The 21,184-nt window shown below is 42.3% G+C and overlaps 1 long non-coding RNA gene across 1 annotated transcript; it reads right to left on the bottom strand.

Annotated features, from left to right (window-relative positions):
• Positions 1–75: 75 nt before the first annotated feature.
• LOC120238391 lies at positions 76–20,734 on the bottom strand. Its single transcript, XR_005530205.1, has 2 exons — positions 20,644–20,734; positions 76–354 (listed from the first exon to the last, which is right to left on the bottom strand). It is a non-coding gene; the product is annotated as an uncharacterized LOC120238391 (long non-coding RNA).
• Between the last annotated feature and the right edge of the window lie 450 nt (positions 20,735–21,184).

Genomic DNA, 21,184 nt, shown 5'->3' with positions numbered 1-21,184 from the left:
GAGCAATTACTAAGACTTGTTTAAGAGTCCCTCACCTTACGAAAAGAAATCGCCAGCACACTTGTTCAAACAAAATGTGTGCCAGTTTTCTTTACTTTACAATCTTATACAAATGTTTTACTCACACCAGGGGATTCTGAACATGTTTATGAACATTTTCCAAATGTCTTGAAGTTCAGAGTTGGGAGCCCAATAATGGTCAGTTGATGAGTTGTGGGGAGCCATTGTAGGGCATGAGAGAGAGCACTATGCCAGCTTCCTTCCTCTCTGCCACTCACCAGGTCTCTGTCTCTGCACGGTTCTCTGTTCCCTTTAGGAAGTGCTCCCAGGGCAATGTTGTCATCAGGGAAGTACCTTGAGAAGAAAGGAAACAGGGAGGGTGCTGAGCAAGATTTACTTATCTTTTGATGATTTAAAACATGTAATAGAATTCTGCAGCATTTTAGGCCCACTTCGTTGAAACTCAGAATCCCAGTTCTTAGGACAGATTGCGGAAGCACTCAGCATTACCTAGAAGTTAATTCATACACACATTGATAGAACTCAGCGTGGCATTCAGAATTGCAGCAGGCCCCCTGACAAATGATAAAGTGTGCTTACAAAACAAATACGTGTGGCAGTAATTACTCAATTTACAAAGCATTCATCTTTAGAATTCCTTTACGTGGCATTTAAAAGAGAAAGTAATTTATGTAAGTTCAAATTACGCCCATAGTTTTATGAACATACTTAGGATGCACACACTCTCCAGTTCCCTCCCTCCAATATAACCACACTCATACAGAGACACATATATGCATTATACTTAAACTTCCCTTCTAAGCAAGTAGAGTCATACAAATAAAATAAAGAAGGACCTTATTGCTCTTCTGTGATCATTCTGTCTCCCTTCTAGAACCAAAATATCACATACAAAGTCTTTGAGATCACCTAGTCCAATCTTCATTTGATAGACGAGAAACCAAGACCCATCGAAGTTAAGGGATTTGGCCAGAAGTCACAGAGTTCATCGACAGCAGCGCTGAGACTAGAACCCACACTATGAGCCCCACGTCAACAGCCTGTGCTCTTTCCACTAAGTTCTGTTCCCACACCAAGGCAGATACGTGCTTCTTCATTCAGAGACCTACAGAGAAGACAACTTTACACCCTGTCCAAGAAACTCGTTTTCCAGTTTGACTTGTGCCCACTCTCACTGAAGCCTTCCCCTGACCTAATCTAATCAGAATCGTCCATGTCATAAGAAAAAAGGTTGTGTCCTGATGGAGATGGGTTAAGGTGGTCACCATTTAGTGCAACACGCCCCTTCTACATAAAATGGTTAAAAACTAACCCTCTAGGTTGGTGTATGTGTGTGTTTTAAACAAGGCTGAATATTCTAAATTCCTTCAGCTTTGTCTCAAAACCCTATGTTTTATTTTTTTAATTGTCTTCATAGATTCCTCAGAACCCGTCCTACATTCTTAACATCCCTCTTGACTGGTGCAGTTTAGACTGAGATACAGGATTGTAAACAGGCCCTGCTTGGTGCTGACCTTTGGCGAAAGGTAGCACAGACTTAACGACAACTTCAGCTGTTTCATTTTACAAAATTTTAGTACTTTCCTTTGATTAGAAGAAAATTCCCACAAGATTAAATTATTTCTTCTTGGCAAATATGCTGAAGCAGTCATTTATTTGGAGGCTGTGAGCAAAAGCATGCCATTTTCATCATTATGACTATTGTTGCAACAAACTTTATTTTTAAACTACTTAATATATGGCTTCTTAGAGGCCCGATTTGTCTGTTCTTTGAGGTGGAAATATTTGTCACAATCTTGTTCTGCTGCCCAATAAATCAAAATGTTGAGCCTCTTGTAATAAAAATAGTTGCTTTGAAGTATAACCTTAAATGTCTAATTTCCTACCAGTAATAATGAGGCTTTATCCAGCCATTTTGGGGGACTGGGTTTTCTTTTTCCCTTCCCCCCCTCCCCTTTTGTTTTTCTAACATGTGGGCTGTCTAATGACAGGATTTTGTATTCCAGATGTTTTGGCGAGAGAAGCAGTAAGTGACGGGTACACATCTCAGACTTTCATACCACCCAAGTGGCTATTACGTCACTGGCCAGCATGAGCCTATCCAGACCATCTCTACCAGAGCCCCCCCCCCCTTTTATTTCATGTTGCTAACCCTTTAGTTATCAACAAAAAATAACAGAAATTCTTTTATGCAGCCATTATTACACAGACATCCAAAGAAGGGTCAAAGAATCTAAAACCACACAGAAGTTTAAACCCATGTGGTTTTAATAAGAAAAAAAAGGAAAGAGATGGTTTAATTAAGTAATAAGACTAGACTCCCTGGTGGTTAATAAGGTAATTTGCCACATGATTAAAGGTATATGCAAGTGGAATTTCTATGGTAACACTCTCACTCAAATGGATGCTTTTTGGAGACTGGGACTCTTAGTCTCTTGAATACGATGAGTCTTTTGAAGCAAGACAAAAGCAACAACAAAGAGTCACTTTTGAAATTCTTTCACCATTGTCCCAATTTTTTCAAAAAGACAGAAGCAACAGAGGACCCCATGGGACACCCCAATTCAGCAGCAGAGCCGGGTGCCCGCCTCTGTGTTCTCAGCACCAAGACCACGGAGGCACCGTGAGGTTCTCACGGGAACACAGACAAGGTCCTGCTCTGACCATTCCCTGGAAGACATGAGCAGATGCTGAGGGTCTGATAACCTGAGGTCTCCAGGACACTACTAGCTCGGCTTAAAAAAAGGCTTCCATTTATTTATTTACCATCTACCTTCCTGCTTCTGTATCTCTACTCTCCACATCACATCGGCCTGTCTCCATGGCTTCTTGAAGTCTGTTCCCTCCCTGGGGAATCACTTCTTAGCTTTGCTATAGATTCAGGCAATGTGGTTGATGCGGACCACCTGGAAGGCTGAACCTTGAAGGCTGTTCAGCTGCCGGCCATGGTGGGAACACTGCCCTCTCGCAGGTGCCTGCGTACTGAGAAGCTAAACTGTCCTTCCTGGATCCAGGCTCCTCAATGCTGCGATCCGTGTGATCCCCAAAGGAACTTGCTGCTCTGTATTGAATGAAGGCGCCATAATTCAAAATGCTCTCCAAATCCCAAGGTGCTGCATACACCTGTCAGATTACTGTCATTATCTTCTCTCTGCAGCACCTTCCAAGGGTCCCCAGGAGGCTTCTTGTCTTGGGGAAAGAAGGCCCCTGCCAGGTCTAATAGTCTATAATTCTTGATTCATTCATGTACTCATTCGCTTTTTTGACAAATATGTATTGAATCGAAGCTGCTACAGTGACTAGGAACGCAAAGCCCCTGCCCTCAGGTAGCTTACTTTCTAGGAGAATGACAGACAAGAAACAAGAAACCAATTAGAATCATGAGAAAGCCTAATAAATGTTTAGAGAAAATTAATAAGCTTGTGTAATAGACAGTCAATGAAATGGCAGCTGCTTTAGGCAGGGGGTCACAGAGGGCCACCCAGCTGTGGAGCATTCCAGCTGTGGTGCATGGTCTAAGAAAGAGTCAGCTGCACAAAGAGCTATGGGAAGCCTTCCAGGGAAGGGGTGAGGCCTTCCAGTGTGAAACAGCTTGGACGGTGGAGGAACTGAGAAGCAGCCAGTGTACCTAAGACCAAGTGAATGGCTGAGATAAAGTCAGAGAAATAGGCAGGAGCCAGGTCACACGGGACCCTGGAATCCGGGGTAATAAGTGCAAACTTTATGCCGAGTATGAGGGGAGCTAGTTGAGGTGCTGAGCAGCGGTGTGGCATGACCTGATGTACACAGACTATCACTCAGACTGATGTGCGGAGAATGGAGAAAGCGTGCAAGATGGAAGAAAGAGACCCGTAAGAGAATACTGAAGTACTTCAAACGCGGGCAGTGAAGGTGACTTGGATGCAGAAGATGGTAATGGATAAAGGAGTGGGGAAATGTGGATAGTCTGGAGGTCGACCCGAGAGGGATCACAGAGCGTCCAAGTGTACATGCTGCACACATTATCCACACAGATTAGATGATGGGCACAGTGGAAGAGAAAGGAGAAGAGGACATTCCAATAGGCTCTCTATCTTGTAACCTGTTCTCTAGGAAAACTGTGTCTGTGGGCCTCCCTGTCTTTTGATGTACAGGGAGAGGAGACATCTCTAAAGAAACCATGTCCTGACCACATATGGCTGGGTACATGAAAATCAATGTATTGATTCTCTTGAAAGGGCACAGGAAACCAACATGTGTTTTAGGCACAAAATCGTCTTGTCTCGGGCTGACCCACAGACACCTCAGTTTAATTAGTGTAGTCTGTACCCAGCGGGAACTGAATTCGGATATCTTAAAAGCACTTGGACTTTTCCTAGACACCCTAAAGTCAAATAGTTACAACAGAAGAAACATGAGAACTGTAGTCTTCTACTCATTCTCTCTCTCACTCAACTTTTTATTTTTGAAATAATCGCAGACTTACAGGAAATTGCAAAGATGTGACAGAGAGTTCGCATATACCCTTAACCTAATTACCTCAATGGTTACATCTTGTATAACTCTCATACAATATTGAAACCAGGAAGTCGACATTGACACACTGTATTTGTATAGTTCTATTCCATTTTATCACATGTATACATTTATGTAAGCACCAGCGCAATCAAGATACAGATTGCCACAAGGGCGCCTGGGTGGCTTAGTCGGTTTAGCGCCCGACTTTCGCTTAGGTCATGATCTTGCGGTTCATGGGTTCGAGCCCCGTGTCGGGCTCTGTGCTGACTGCCAGCTCAGAGCCTGGAACCTATTTCAGGGTCTGTATCTCCCTCTCTCTCTGACCCTCCCCTGATCACGCTGTCTCTCTCTCTCTCTCTCTCTTTCTCCTAGAAATAAATAAATAAAAATATTAAAAAAAAAAAAAGATACAGATTGCCACAAAGATCTCCTGGGAACAGTATCTTACCAGTTTGAGTGACATGTAGAAATCTTACCTCCTTTTACGATCCCTTGTTCCTCCTGCCACTGCCATGATTTACAAAATAATTGTCTCAAATATTTCATCTGCATACATTGAAATCCACATCAGACAATGGTATGCTTTTTGCTTTGACTGACAAATCTCATTTAGAAAACTTAAGAGAAGGAAAGTCCATTTTATTTATTCATATTTTTACTCTTTCTATGTTTCTCTCTTCCTTCCAGATGCTCCAAGATCCATTCCTTTTTGTGTCAAGAACTTCCTTTAGCCATGCGTTCATAGCAGGTCTGCTAGTAACATTCTTTTGGTTTTCCTTCAACCAAGAATGTCTTGACTTTTCTCTTCCTGAAGGATAAATTCATAGGATATAGAATTCACAGCTCTTTTCTTTCACCTCTTGAAAAATGTTGTGCTACTTCTTTTTGCCCCCTCCCCCACCCTGCCCCAGTTTCTGATGAGGAATGCGATGTCATTCAAACTGGTTTTCCTGTGTTGGTAAAGTGGTATGGCTCTCTCGTTGCTTTCAAGATGTTTGGTGTGTGTGTGTGTTTTCAGTTTATTAATTTTGAGAGAGACAGCGCAAGTGGGGGAGAGGCAAAGAGAGAGGGAGAGAGAGAAAAAAAGCTTGATGTGGAGCTTGAACCCACAAAGCTGTGAGATCATGACCTAACCTGAAACCAAGAGTTTGATGCTTAACTGACTGAGTGTTTTGGTATGAATTTCTTTGGATCTATCATGTTTGGGATTCTCTCAACTACTTGAAGGTGAATGTTTCTCATTTTCCCCCCAGGTTTGGGAAGTTTTCAGCCATTATTTCTCTGAGTACTTTTTTTCAATCTTCCCTCTTTCTTTTCTCTGAGACTCTGATGATGTGAATGTCAGATCCTTTGTTATAGTCCCATGGGTCCCTGAAAGATTCTGTTTATTTTACCTTTTTTAGTTTATATTTTCTCCTTTCCTCAGATTGGGTAATTCTTATTCTATCTTCAAGTTCATGGGTTTCTTCTCTGTCCTCTTCGTTCTGCTGTTGAGCACCAATACGTATTTTATTTTTTCATTATATTTCTGGCTTCTAAAAATTTTGCTTATTTCTTTTATTTTTTCTATGCTTTTTTTCATTATTTCAAGCACATTCATAATGGCTTGTCAAAGCATTTTTACAATGACTGCTTTAAAATCCTTGTCAGATAATTCCAACAGATGTGACATCTCAGTGTTGGTGTCTGTTTATATCTTCTCTTCTCTTTTACTCATTACTCCATTGTCAGAATGATTCAACCATCCCTTGGCCTAAGGACAAACATGTTTTCAAGTTTCCAGATTTTGGTCAGTGTTGTGTTTGTGTGTGTGTGTGTGTGTGTTGGCATACAACATAAGCATTTCACCGTGGTTAGGAGCATAGACTCTAGGGTCTGACAGACTCAGGTTTAAACTCAATTTAATCACTTACCAGTTCTGTGACCTTGGACAAGTTATTTAACTTTTGAGCCTCCATTGCCTCATCTATAATGGGATATGGATACATTCCTTACTTATAACTCTGTGGGGGAGAGTTGGGAAAAGAAGGAACAGGGTAAATAGATGATGTTTTTTTAATTAATGAAAACTGTTTCACAATATTTGGGAAGTAAGAACTTTTAAACAAAATTTATTATGAATAGGGCTCAGTCAGTTAATCGTCTTACTCTTGATTTTGGCTGGGGTTGTGATCTCACTATTTGTGAGTTTGAGCCCCACAGCAGGCTCTGTGCTGAGTGTGGAGCCTGCTTAGGATTCTCTCTCTCCCTCTCTCTCTGCCCCTCCCCTGCTAGTGTGCATGTTCCCTCTCTCTCTCTCTCAAAGTAAATAAATAAACTTAAAAAAATTATTATGAAAGATAACATATACACAGAAGAGCATATAAAACATAAATGAACATTTATAAAAAACAAAAGGGAAGACCCACAGTCAAAACATAGAATAGCCATCATCACAAAATAGTAGGTTGCCAGTATCTCAGAAGTTTAGCAGCTAGTTTTACCAAATAAAATTCTGGGGCACCTGGCTGGCTCAGTTGGTTAAGCATCCGACTCTTAGTTTCAGCTCAGGTCATGATCTCACGGTTCAGACTATGAGTCTGAGCTCCACATCAAGCTCTGTGCTGACCATGTGGAGCCTGCTTTTCTGCCCCTCCCCAACTCTCTCTCTCTCTCTCTCTCTCTCCTTCAAAACTAAATAAATAAAAATTTTTTTTAAATTAAAAAAAAATCAGGAACTGAATTTCAGATAAACAATGGATGATTTTTTTAAATGTAAGTTCGTCCCATGCAATGTTTGGGAAATACGTTTACTAAAATACTATTATTTATCTGGAAATCATGTGTAACTGGTGTCTTGTACTTTGTCTTGCAAGCCTATCCAGAAGGCAACTTCCTATCACGTCGCCTCCCTCCCATATGACTTTCCTCATAATTATTCCTGTTTTTCCTTATAGTTTTAACACCAATGTATTTTTCCAAAAGGTAGCATTTAGTTTTGCCTGTTTTGGAATGTCATTGTTTGTTACTGTTGTTGTTTTACTTTTTTCTGAATCATGTCAAATTCAGACTTCCTTCTACCTTCACCAAGCATAATGAGCAGTCCAGTATTTGCCATACTCCTAACCCTTTGACCTGGTAATCCAGGAATAATCAAGGAAATCCAGGGAAGAGACCTCAGGTTAATCAGTTTACTGAAATCACCTTTGAAGAGGCTTTTTGCCAGACTCATACAGCCTTGTCAAAGGCAGATGGCCCTGCTGGGTGCTGTACTCCCTTCGTGCCTAGCTGGCCTTGGGGACTAATTGCTTTTGAATTCTACCAACCTTGAGCCCTTTCCTTCCAAGCTCCAGCAGTTTATAGAGTGCTGGGAACAAATGGGCTCATATTTTGACACTCTTGGAATGTACCAACCACCCCTATTCCTTGTCCTGAATCCTGGAAACCTAAACTCTCCTCTCCCTTGAGGCCTTCTTTCTCAACCTTCAGAAAGAAAGAAGCACATCTTCCTACCCTTTGGTTTCACAAGGAGATTTAGTAGCTGTAGGGGAGAAGTGCTGGATGATTTATGAAGCCAATGGCCCATCACCAACAAAGAGCTGGTTTATCTTTCCTAAGGGAAAGAAAACTCAGCCTTTAGGAAAAGCAGTAGGAGCCTCCCATCCCCCAGGAATGAAGAGCTTGCTTCTTCTGAGCAGCAGAAATAAATAATGTACTCATATTTGCATATCCTGCTACATTAGGTTCTCAAAAATGTACATATAAAGCACCCATCTCAATGCCTGGAAAATGAGAGTCACTAAAAATATAGCTAGTATTACTTTCTGTATGATCTTTCCTTGTGCACCAGACCTTTCCCCGCAAGTTGCAGAAGCCCAGAGTATAGCTATCAAGACTCACCCATGAAAAAATACAGCATCCCCTCTATCATGAAGCCACTTGCTTTTTTATTCCATATGCAAACTAGTGAAAATTAACATGAGATTCATCCTGGAAAATAAAAACAAGTAATGACAGGACAGTGTGCAGCCTGAGGAGCAAGGATGTGGGAAGGAGAGAGAGAGAGGCTGTTGTGCCCTCCTCACCTTGACGGGTAGGGAGTTAATAGGTTGTCTACATGCCAACAAGGGTATCTGGTCTCTTTACCACCAGCTGGAAGACCCTTCTTCCCCAGCTGCCTCTTTGAGTCTCTGCCCAGCCAAGCCCCAGGAAATGGCTACAGAAACAGAATAGGGAAAAGAGCCTGCCTGGAAAGCCCCCAGGAAAAGCTTGCCCAGTCAGTATTTGTTGACCACCACATTGACTACAGTCAAGGGCAAATTAGTCCTCAAATGGCCCGGCTTGTATTTGATGAGGATCATGGTCATTAAGAAATAAGTCAGAGAGCTGGGGTATAGTCTCATCTTAACAAACAGCCTGTCATCCCACATCTGCAAAGGAAGAAATCTCCTTACAACTGTAAGGAAGAGCAAATCCTGCCCTAGATGTCTCTGTCTAGCAAAATTCAGAAGTGGAGTCAGTAGGGACTTTGGTCTAGCGAGGTATCTTGTGTTGTCATCAGACACCGGATTGTCAGGGAAGGGACCTGCCTCCAAACACCCATCTAAGCCAGTACCCTTCAGGTTTTCACATCACATCAATACTCATTTTAGGAGAAAGCAAGGGACATGAGGCCTCTCTACTCTGCCCAATGATTGTCCTGAACTGCAGCACACCAGACTGCAAGTCAAAAATACTTCTGGCTCCGTCAACTCTATGTGACTTATGTGTTGGGCTTGTAGGACCAAGACGGCTTTATGTATGCAGATCTCTAGCAAAACTTTTAGTCTGTGTAGGAAGGAGGTTTTCCATATATATTGAATTGGCCTTATAGACTATTCTATTTATTTATTAGCTATAACTAGTATGATTTCAGAGAGCTACTCAAGATTTTAGAGATACATCCTTTCTGGTTTCTTCTGCTATTGCTCTTGCCTGAAACTGGAGTTACACTTGCTCATATAGGAACCTAAAAACCTGTCTAAAGAATGCTACTGCTACACCAAGCAATGGGTACACAACAGAAAACATCATGGCCCAATCCTAACAGCATTAATGAGAAATGTCATTCTTGCCTGATAGATGGTAGGTGGCATTTAATTAAGGAACATTGGAGAATTTTCTCTCTGTAAAATTAGCCAAAGGGGAAGAACTTTGGGCCTGTATATCCACTCATTTTTGAGAAAAATGAGCCTTGCGGAGGCTGAAACCAAACACTCTCCATAGCCCTCCCACTGGTGCTGGAGGAGAGCTGGGGAAGGGCCCCACGTGATCTCACTACGCCCGCCTTGGGACTCAGGTTGTATAGCACTTGCCAGTTCAGAGTCCTCCATACCCATCATCTTCATATCCCTTAAGATCAGTGACAGTGCCCCATTTATACATGAGCAAGGAGACTTCGAGCAAGGTCATGTGACTATAGAACAAACAACTGTTAAGGTCAGGGGTCCACCTGCAATATGGGTCTTTTGATTCCACATTTTATGTTTCCTTTTTGTGTCTTTTTCTGATTATAAATGTATTAGTAGTTCACAGACAAATTTTGGAAAGTACAAAAAATATGAAGAAGAAGGGCAAAATCCACACTATTGCCATTCAGAAGCAGATACGACTTACATTTATTTTGCTGCATTGCTTCTACTTGTATTTACCTATGATCATTGTAGAAAATTTGCAAGGTACAAAAATGTCTGTAACCAAAATCCAAAACCACCCAGAGATAGAGGTACATTCCCTTTCCATCCTTTTTTCTAAGCATATTTTTAAAACATTATTATAGGCAATATAATATTCCTTTGTCTATATATTTTGATCTTCTAATGAAGATCAGACCAGCCGCACATGTCACCAAGTCTTCCCAAGGCCCTTCTAATGGTCTTGTTGACAGTATAAACCCAAAGAAGACTTGTGTATAACATAAGACCCCTCCTTTCTCCAAACTTCAGCATTATTTTGGAGACTTCCTAGCATACCTCATGTTTCTTCTAAAGTAATCTCTGTACACTTTTCTCTTAGTCCTTTTAATTGGCTTCCAGCATCTGAAAAATCACAGGAGGAATGTGCTCTGTTTCTCACCCTTCATGAGAATCCAAGCCCCCACTTGGCTCCTTCCGGTACTGTGTCCCAACCCAGAGCAATGCTCTAGGCAGATATAAAGGGATGCTGTTCTTTCTCACTCTCTGAGATGTACTTGGATACCATGGGTCTTCCAGAACAATGTTCCTAAACTTCAAAGTACACACCAAATCACCTGGGGTCTTGTTAAAATGCAGATCTTCATTCATGTGGTCTTAGGTGGGTCTAAATGCTCCCAGGTGAGGCTGATGCTTCTGGCCTCAGCACATGCTTTGAGTAGCAAGACTCTAGAAATCCTCTGTGAAAATAATGACTGCTTAGGCCTTAGAGCTCTGCCTAAGAAGGAATCCAGGTATCCTCTGTCTTCTCCATCCAATTTGTCCCTTTATCCCTTCTTTTCCCCCCATTCAAATAGACTCTTACAGATTGATGGCTCAAGTCTACCCACTCCCTCAATTTACCCATAATCCCAGATTATTTTAACTGTATTTATCTTTTTTAGTAATCTCTACACCCACCATGAGGCTTAAACTCACAACCCCAAGATCAAGAGGCATATGCTTCACCAAATGAACCAGCCAAGTGCCCCAGGCCAGATATTTCTATGTGGCTTCTCTGCCACCCCCTTTCAGATTCTCTGTTCGAAATTCTTCTTTCTTCCCTCTATTTTCCAGACCCCCAGATTTCCACAAACATCATAAGGCAAAGAAGATCAGCTACCTCTTTGTCTGCTCTTGTCCATCACCAGAGGGGCCTCATCTTTATGTCCATAACTACTAGAAGTTGTGACCCTAACCCAAGACAGTTTTCTCTTGTAAAAGGATTATGTGCCAGCCCTTAGAATAATTATTTTCCCACCTTAAAAAAAAAAAAAAACACTACTACAAAATACATTTTTATACATAAGGCTCTATCTACATTTCTGAATATTTCTTCTTTAGGACAGATACCTAGAGTTGCAGCTATTAGATAAAAAGATATGATAACTTCAGGCTTTTTGATACATATCAGCTCCCATTTTTCTGTTATGGTTCCACACTGCCTAATGCTGAGTCCTTGTGGCTTAATTTGAGGGGCTCTGGTAAACAGAAAGATACTCCTTTCTCTCCAGTAGTTCCCAAAACCAGCTCTTTCTTGGTAACTAAAATCCACCCCACCCTGATTTGGTTATAAGCCCAGAATATGCTGGGAAAATATTAAAGCTACCATTACTGGGTCTGGAAAGTAGACACCATTAGGAAGCATTCTTGTTTTACCTGAGAGTTTTCCTGCAATAGGGGAGCCACTCACTGAGCCCAGAGTGCCAGCAAGTGTGGGTGTATTGTTGGGGTTGTGCATATAAAGATGAGGAACAGTGTGAAAAGGTAGAAATCTGAACCATGGATCTTATTCCCCAACTCTCCCCACCCCACTTCACATGAAGCAAGGAACCAAGAAGACAGAGCAGCAAGGGGCTGCTGTGGACATTATCCCAGGAAGGCAAGACACTGACTGAGGGATAGAAACATCCACTGCCTGCTCACCGTGGCACACAATTCTGCCTTCCCCGGTCAGAATATGGCTGAGGATCCTCTGGCTTTCTTCACTTGTAAACTCCAACTCTACTCCTCCAGCTATAAAGATACCTAGATTCTGAGGGGCTGTGCCAAGGAGATGACACAGTCATGTTCAGAACTTCACAGACTCCTTGGGAATCATCCCACATAGAGTCACTTCTTTCTTGTTGCTTCACAGAAAGCCGAGGGTCTCTGTGAAAGGCAGCCCTATCTAATCATGACGAACACTCGTGGTTCATCAAAACTAAATTGTGCAAATAAGAGCACACAAAAGAACAATTAATAAAATGTAGGGAATCAAAGTGGCATCAGAAGCTGTACATTTTATAGAGTCTGCTCATTAAAAGAGAAAAACAATGAGCTCTCTGACTGGAGCCACTCCCTTGAGGCTGGCCACAGTGCATCCCACAATCTATTATCTCAGTGCCTTATTTCCAATTCAAATGGATGCCACCTGTCTTATTTTGGTCCACAGTGGATGGTGTTTACTGGTTTAAAAAGCAGAAAGTAAAAGGCTCATGTTGTGCTCTTTACTTAGTCAGGGTAGCATCTGTTCCCATCCACAACAGGGCTGCTGGCTGAAAGACAAAGGCCAAGATTGTTTTTTCAATGATGATTTTTAAAATTCCCAGTAAAGTTACTCTCACAGCTTTTTGAGAGTAATCTTGGCCTTACATCCTCAGCCCCTTGGCTGCAAGAATGGGCATTTGCAGGCCCCATATCTACCCAGTTCCAGGCTGTGGGTTAATGTCATCACCTGATTAATTAATTGCTCATATGCATGCAGTCTAGAGACCTGGAAGTTTTCAGAAATAGTTTCAGTTCCCGCATGTAAAAAGATGGCTGCTAACAAAATACTTTCTGAAATGCCCCTTATTTTTTATAATTAATCTTATTAGCCTCATTGTTACACACACACACACACACACACACACACACACACACACACACAAGACTTTGGTGACTTAGATGATGTGTGCTTCAAAATCAGTCTTTAATGTGTTGGTTTTAATTCAACAAAGATGAATTAAGAAGAGACTATGTGCAAAACACCTTAAAGCTCATGGGATGTGTGAGCTTGAGTAGTATTAGAGAAATAGAAGAGTCTAGAACCATATGACATTATAGGATCATTGGGGAAAAATTGTACATCTCACACCTTTCTAGGATCTTAGAAAGACAGTATTTCAAAGTTGATAGCCAAGAATCGAGTGAGGTCCCTTTCACTTCCTAGCTCCTCTGTCACCTTCCTGTGGTATCTGAATGACTGAAAGCTTTGCTGCTTCCTTTCTGAAGCTTACCAGAAAAATGGATGTTACAGTGGTCTCTTGATTCACTAGGGAAGAGGATTATTCTCAGCCTTATCTTGAGAAAAAGATAATAGTGTGGTACCTAAGGATATACTTCTGAGGGAAGTGACTGTGCACCAGTCTTTTCACAAAGAGACACTAGAACAATCCTGTTGGAGATAGGCAAGATAGGAGAAGGAAGTAATGTCAACAAACACAAGCTCAACAGAAACAAAAGGGTTAACAATAATAATTGTTATTAATGGAACACCTGCCATGGACCAGACACAGAGATATGATTTCCATTTTATGGATGAGAAAACCAAGACTCAGGGGTTGAAGTAATTTGCTCCAGGTAACCAAGTCAGTTACTGTGGTAGTAAATAGCATGAGTTTTAGCCAAAGGCTGACTTGGGTTGAAAATCCAGCTCTATCAGTTAGTAGCTAAATGATTTAGGGCACAATGCTGAATCTCTCACTGTTGGTTAATCTCCATTTGATACTTTATAACAAAGAAGCTAAGCTTTTAGGACTCCACCCCCTCCTTCTTCTCCTTCTGCCCCATGTTTAGGCAAGCTGATGAGAAATCCTGGGTGCTATGGAACCATAAATGACCCCAAATAGCCAAAGCAATCCTGAAAAAGTAAACCAAAGCTGGAAGCATCACAGAATTGATGTACTTCAAGCTGGATTACAAAGCTGTAATCAAGACTGGCCTCCAAAGAGACACATAGATCACTGGAACAGAATAGGAAACCCAGAAATGGACCCAAACATGTATGGAAAACTAATCTTTGACAAAGCAGGAAAGAATAGCCAATAGAAAAAAAGACAGTCTTGTCAGCAAATGGTGTTGGGAAAACTGAACAATGACATGCAAAAGAATGACCTGGCTCACTTTCCTATGACATACACAAAAATAAACTCAAAATGTATGACAAACCTAATGTCAGACAGGAAACCATCAAAAATCCTAGAGGAGAAAACGGGCAACAATCTCTTTGACCTTGGCTGCAGCAACTTCTTACTAGGCACGTCTCCAGATACAAGGGAAACGAAAGCAAACATTAACTAATGATAATACATCATAGAATTGTTGTGGTGATTAAATCAGATAATTCAGGCGGGTATCTAGAATATTGCTTATAGGTGTGATGTATTATCATTCCTTATAACAGCAATAATAATAACGAACAATGACACTGGAATTAAAAATTCTTTCTCCTTGTAAAGTTCATGTTTTTCTCACCAAGCTACACTTCTCTCCTTCTTTAGAGAAAAGAGGTCAGCCATCTCCCTCCCAGCCCATCTTGGAAATAACATATTTAGGCTGTCACATGAACTAAATCATTCCTCATTCTTTGCTTAAACAAAACTTCTCCAGCTCAACAGATTTGTCAGTTGAATGGGATCTCGCCAGAAGAACAAAGTGTACTGTTTTCCTTTTAACAGCTCAATGCCAGACATGATTCTGTGTCTTTACCCAGCAGGGACTTTCTGCAACATCAGCTGGCAAGGCAGCCAATGAGAACTCAATATAAATCATACTAATTAGTATTTAAATGATAGGTGTTTGTCACAAGTCCATTATCAGAAACAAAATATTCGTTAGGCAACAGATATGACCTTTACGGATTCTAAACATTTGTGACCACTGCTTGAGATGTTCTCTGTCTGCCAATGCTCAGAGAGGCAACTTGTATGAGAGAGATGACTGCGTAGTCCTGAAAAATAGCCAGAAAACGTGATGCTCAGAAAAAATTTCCGATCACTGTAACATAAACAATATATTGTGTGTGTGGATGATAAAGGTGAGCTAAGGAAGGAGGTAGAAAAGCTGTGAAAAATTAAGGGGATTTGGGTGACTATGGAAATAACTTGAGCTCATCCTGCGCTAAAGGAGCTATGCCCACCTTCCCAGACAGTTTTCTTGCAATTGTTTCCTGACCTCCCTGGGGTTCAGAGAGCAGTGAGTTAAAGGGGTGGTGCTTTTTTAACCTGCCTAGTTGGGAGAAGGGTCCCATCACTGAAATAATTTTAACTTTTTTTAATGTTTGTTTATTTTGGGGAGACAGAGAGACAGAGTGCAAGCAGGGGAGGGGCAGAGAGAGGGGGAGACAGAGAATCCAAAGCAAGCCTCAGGCTCTGAGCTGTCAGCACAGAGCCTGATGTGGAGTTTAAATCCACAAAGTGTGGGATCATAACCTGGGCCAAAGTCGGACACTTAACTGACTGAGCCACACAGGCACCCCTGAAATAATTTTAAATAACCACCACTCCAGGTCACAGTCTCTTAATAGAGGAGTCATGGACCAGAACCTGGCACTGGGTGAAATGGCAGCAAGGTATAACAAAGAACATAGACTTTGAAGCCAAAATACCTGGGGTAACATCTTGACTCTGGCGCTCACGAGCTATGAGCTCTTGAGCAAATTGCTCAACCTCTCCTTTCCCCTTTTTATGGAGTTAGATGAGGGTAACAGTGCCATTTATAGAGGTTGCTTTTAGAATCCTATCACATTTAGGAAAACCACTCAACACAGACATAGCACACATTTAACAAATAATAGCTCTTATTACTCCAAGAAAATAACATGAGAAGACCTGGAATGTGAGTAGATCCCATGGGAAATTGTTCATATGCTACTCCAGAGCACCAACCTGGGAATCACAACACCAGTATTCCAGTCCAATGCCATTGCCAGTAACTTGCTGTGACCTTGGGCAGGTCACAGTATTTCAGATGGTAATGAGGGCCCTGGAGCAATTCTCACAGTTTTGGAGAGACCGGTAGAGAGCATCTAAAGGTTGGAGCAGAGCACAAGCTCTGCCTTTGCTTTCAGAAGGAATTATTTTAGAGTCACATAATTGCCTTCACTATTTTAATTTTGATCTGATATTGTCATTGACATTAGTACCTATGACTTCAGTATAACTGAGAAAAAGCAATGAATTATTGCTTGTCATCATCCATAGATAAACAAGGGTGTGAGGTATTGACTCATTCTTTTAAAAAAAAAAATGAGCACATACTCGAGGCCAGGTACCGTTCTAGATGATGGAAGCATGACAATGAACGCGACAGAAGAGTTCCCTTCCCTTACGGAGGTTACATTCTAGTGGGAAAAGACAGGCAACGAACCAAGTCACCGAACAGACGCATTGTATGTTAGCAACAATCCCTTGGGGAGAAGGAAAGCTTTGGTAAGGTTAAAGGAATAAGGCAGTTGGGGAAACGTACAGTGAGGAGGTGAAAGTTAAGCCAGTACTTGCCGGTGAGGGACTGAGATGTGTGGATAGCTGGGAAGAGTGCCTGGGGTAGAGAGAGAGCAGAGCCGGAGAGGGAGGGAACTTGGCACATCTGAGGAGCAGTTGGCCACTGTGGCTGGAGAGGAGCCAACTAAGAGTGGGTGGCAGAGGGAGGAGAGAGGCAGCCAGGAGCCAGACCCTGTGGGGCCTCATGGACCGTGGACGGGACTGTGGGTTTTATTCCAAGTGTGTGAGGGGAAACCATTGGAGAGTTTTGCACATGGAAGGGGCATTTTCCAAGGGGCATTTTCCAAGGAGCCCACCAACAACATGCCTGGGGCAGGGACACCGGTTACGTTCTGAACCAAATAGTTGTAAAAATGTGGGACTACCCCAGTAATCCGCTGTCCTTACATCCCTGGGTTTAAACGGAATTCTTCCCCATACAAAACAGAGGGAGCCTTTGCCTCGCTTGAAACCCTAGTTCTGTTCTGCAACCCTGGCAATGGCTCAAAGTAATTAAATGTAAAGACCCATTTTTAATGTGAAGATTAAAATGACAGCAAAGAGTATTATGGGCAAATGCAAAAGCCTTCACAGAATCACATAGATTTTAAACTAGAATAGTGACTATAACTCACAGCTTATCTATTTCTCAATCTCGGCATGTCTAGGTTTGCCAGCATTTGTGCGTTGGCTGGAATAAAGCCTCTCTGCTCAAAAGCAATGATGAGGGATGCATCCATTTAACAGCAAAATCTCATTTTTCCTGCCTGTCTGCCTGGGCCAAAGGCATGGGCATCATTTCTCAATCTCCAATGTCTGCTTCCCAATTACTTATCAGGGATCCTAATCTTGAATTGTCGGCCTTATAGGTCCTATTAAAAGTCTCACATTTGAGAGAGCTTTCAGATTTGGCTTTGAAATCCTTCCTCGTGTCCACAGAGAGCACACATAATTGTCAGAAGGTCTGAGGGTAATAGCCTGGCATGTCCTGCTAAGTAAAGGAATTTCTTTAGAGATTTCATCATCAAAATATTATTGTGACTTTTTTTGGGGTTATATACCATACATCATAATATACCCATGTTTGTTTTAACAAGTAATATTTCAAGGTATCAGTGACGCTTCTCAAACTGCTGGTCCATCTGCCCATCCCCATAGTTGAATGGAGTGAGCATCCTTGGTTGTGCTCTCGGTTTATCACGGGACTTTGAGTCCTCCTTGCCACCCCAAGTTAATGCCTGGAAGAAATACCTCTTAAATGCCAGCCATTCTACCAGGTCAGTCCATACTATACCGCTGAGTTCCCTCCACACCCCTTCACACCTCTGTAACCTAAGAGCATGGTGAGCATTTTTATTAAGAATCTGTGTAAAAAGTAGCCATATGCATCGCTGGTTGTCATATACTAACCCTCACACCAAATTCCTCTTGGTGCTCAGGAAACTTCTCTCCTTGTGAAATGGCGTACCTTTTAAAAATAAGAACTCATGAATCCATCTTTTTGGTTTTTTTCCTTGACTGATAGGAAATTCAGAGGTGTGTTTCACATTTAGTATTTGGTAGCATTCCTTAGCCTACGTTTCTGGTATAATTATGCCTCCGATGGCTACCCCCTACCCACCCCACCCCTCACATGAATTGACTTTAGGGTTTTAATTTTCATTTCCATGTCTTTCAGATATATTGAACCTGTGTTTTAATGTAGACCATTTCAAAAACACTTGCTCAGTAGTTATTGCTGACAACTCCACGAGCGGTGTGTATGAAAGGGAGAAAGAAAGAAGTTCATTTGCTTATTCATTCTGCAAACCCTGACAGAGGCCCTCCTCCATCCCAGCCTGGGCTAGTCTGGAACAAGGGGGCAACAGGAGCGTGCAATGTGTTTCTTCTTCCTTTTCACTGAGGAGAGAATAATAGCCTCAACTATCTCCTTTAGTTCAATGCTTCTATTATCTTTCATTTAAAAAATAGAACTTTGCTTTTAAACTATGTATTATTATGTATATATTGCATAACTGGCCGTGAAGGATCCTATGTTGGGGCATGTTTTCCCGGGCACCTGCATTCCCAACTCTGCCTTCCAGAGAAAACCATGCTGAATGTTCTTCAAATTCGTCTTGTATTATTTGTCATTTTAAAACAAATGCTTTCTTGGGGAGCCCGGGTGGCTCAGTCGGTTGAGCATCCAACTCTTGGTTTTGGTTCAGGTCATGATCTCACGGTTTGTGGGTTTAAGCCCCACATCGGGCTCCATGCTGACAGCACGGAGCCTGCTTAGGATTCTCTTTCCCTCTCTCTCTCTGCCCCTCCTCCACTCACTGTCTCTGTCTCTCTCTCAAAAGTAAACTTAAAAAAATTTTTTAACTTAAAAAAAAAATAAAACAAGTGCCTTCTTAATGCTGAAGGTGGATGGCAACTGAAGATGAGGGAAATATGTCTGAAGTTTTCTCTGGAAGCTCAGGTTTTGACTGTGAAGGTTTCCCTGTGTTAATTATGCTACAGGCTGGAACACCAGACCCAGGAATCCTTGAGCCAAGTTCCACAGCACTAATTTGCTTCTAAGTACTTAAGAAGCCAACTTTCAGATGCCTTCGAGGAGGCAGATACCAGAGAGCTATTGCCAGCCCCTGGGGAAAATGGTGACAGCGCTCGCCACACTCCCTTTTGGTTTTCTGTGTGGTCCACACGACCTTGTGGCATCTGTAAAACCTTCCTCTGCTTTCCACCATCTGAACACTTCATACTAGATATGGACACATAAGCCAAGCTCTTCCCACACCAACAGGGGACTTCCTGAGAAGAAATTGGCCATTCTCATTGCCCACAAAGCAAGCATCCAAACATGACCAAAACAACGCCCCAACCACTGGTGACTGCTCTCGTGGGAGCCTGGGAAAGGATCGTAGAACAGCTGATCTACATCCTTCTCACTCCCACTCTGTTAAATACTCATACCTGCATTTCCCCCAAACAATGCCTATCACTTCAAAAAGCCCAGAATCCTCTGTTAGATCATATGGATGATTTAAAAGCAGTGTCATTAAATTACCTTCTAATTAGTTGGCTCTCATGTTGCCAAGCCAGATTGGCTAGAGGCTCAGTCCCTTTATTGTATGATTAGCATATTACTCAGGCCAGCTCTAACAAATATAAACAGCTATAAAGACAATGTTGACAAGACCAGGGACAAGCAAGAAACTATTCCTAATCCGGGTTCTACATTTGTTCCTGCATATATCAGAGGCTAAGAATGGGACTAATTTACACATGAAGCCAGGTTGGGAAACCTTTGTAAAATCACTCTCCCAAGAATTTATTCTGCTTTGCACAGAGAGGTCATTCTACCAACATTAGCTGATGGGAAATGTTTCTTGGTGTCTACATTCAAATATTTATTGGTCCTGGGCCAATAATTCCTTCAACGGAGGCAATCTGGGTCTACTCTGTGGTCCAGCTTTGCCCTAATTTCAGAAGTAGCCCAAGTCTTAAAATGAGAAAAGAGAATCTTCTCTTCATTGGTGTAGCTGTGGTTTAGGAGCTCATCATTTTTGCTGGTAACTTGCTTCAGGAACCTCCATTCTATTTATTGTATTTGAAGTCGTCTTTTATCCCAAGCCAGCCAACCCCGGGGCTCCTCCATGTCACCACCCATCCTTAATTAATCCCTCTTGTCCCAGAGGAAGAGCCCCTGTTCCTTTCTAAAGCCATTTTCAGCCTTAGATCCCATCCTGCCAGCCCTACTTCTTCCAAAGCCTTTTGCTCTTCAAAGTCTTTCTTCTCCCCTGTCTTCACAGGATACTTCCCCCTGCCTCCCACAAGATTTTACAATCTCTCTGTCCCATTATAAAAATAACTCTGCTTTCTCTTCCCACCAGAGTTCTTTCTCCCTGCTCCTTCCCATGATGACAAGGCTTGCCACCTCCTCTTCTCACCTCCCATTCTCTCCTCAGCACACTGCCATCTGTCATCTGCCTCCAACACTCAAGAAAACCAGCAACCGGGGCGCCTGGGTGGCTTAGTCGGTTGGGCGTCCGACTTTCGCTTAGGTCATGATCTCGCGGTTCGTGGGTTCGAGCCCCGCGTCGGGTTCTGTGCTGACTGCCAGCTCGGAGCCTGGAGCCTATTTCAGGGTCTGTATCTCCCTCTCTCTCTGACCCTCCCCTGCTCACGCTGTCTCTCTCTCTCTCTCTCCCCTAGAAATAAATTTAAAAAAAAAACAAAAAACAGCAACCGCCCTGTCCCCACCTCTGGCATATTTTACTTCTCCTCTTGACACATTCGGCATTGTTGGCTCTGCCCCCCCCCAACCACCTTCGGCTCCCAGCTCACCATTTCTTACCAGCTTTTCTGTCTTCCCACCAACCTTTCTCTGTCCCTCTGCCTTGCTCTCCTCCTTCTAAATATTTATTCTGCCCCTGACTTTCTTCTCTTTTCCTTTTACTTGCTCTCCCTGGAGATATTCAGGCACACATC

The sequence above is a fragment of the Hyaena hyaena genome, unplaced genomic scaffold (assembly GCF_003009895.1).
Source record: "Hyaena hyaena isolate Hyena2069 unplaced genomic scaffold, ASM300989v1 scaffold_205, whole genome shotgun sequence".
Taxonomy (NCBI): domain Eukaryota; kingdom Metazoa; phylum Chordata; class Mammalia; order Carnivora; family Hyaenidae; genus Hyaena; species Hyaena hyaena.
This window is presented reverse-complemented; position numbering and strand designations above follow the sequence as displayed.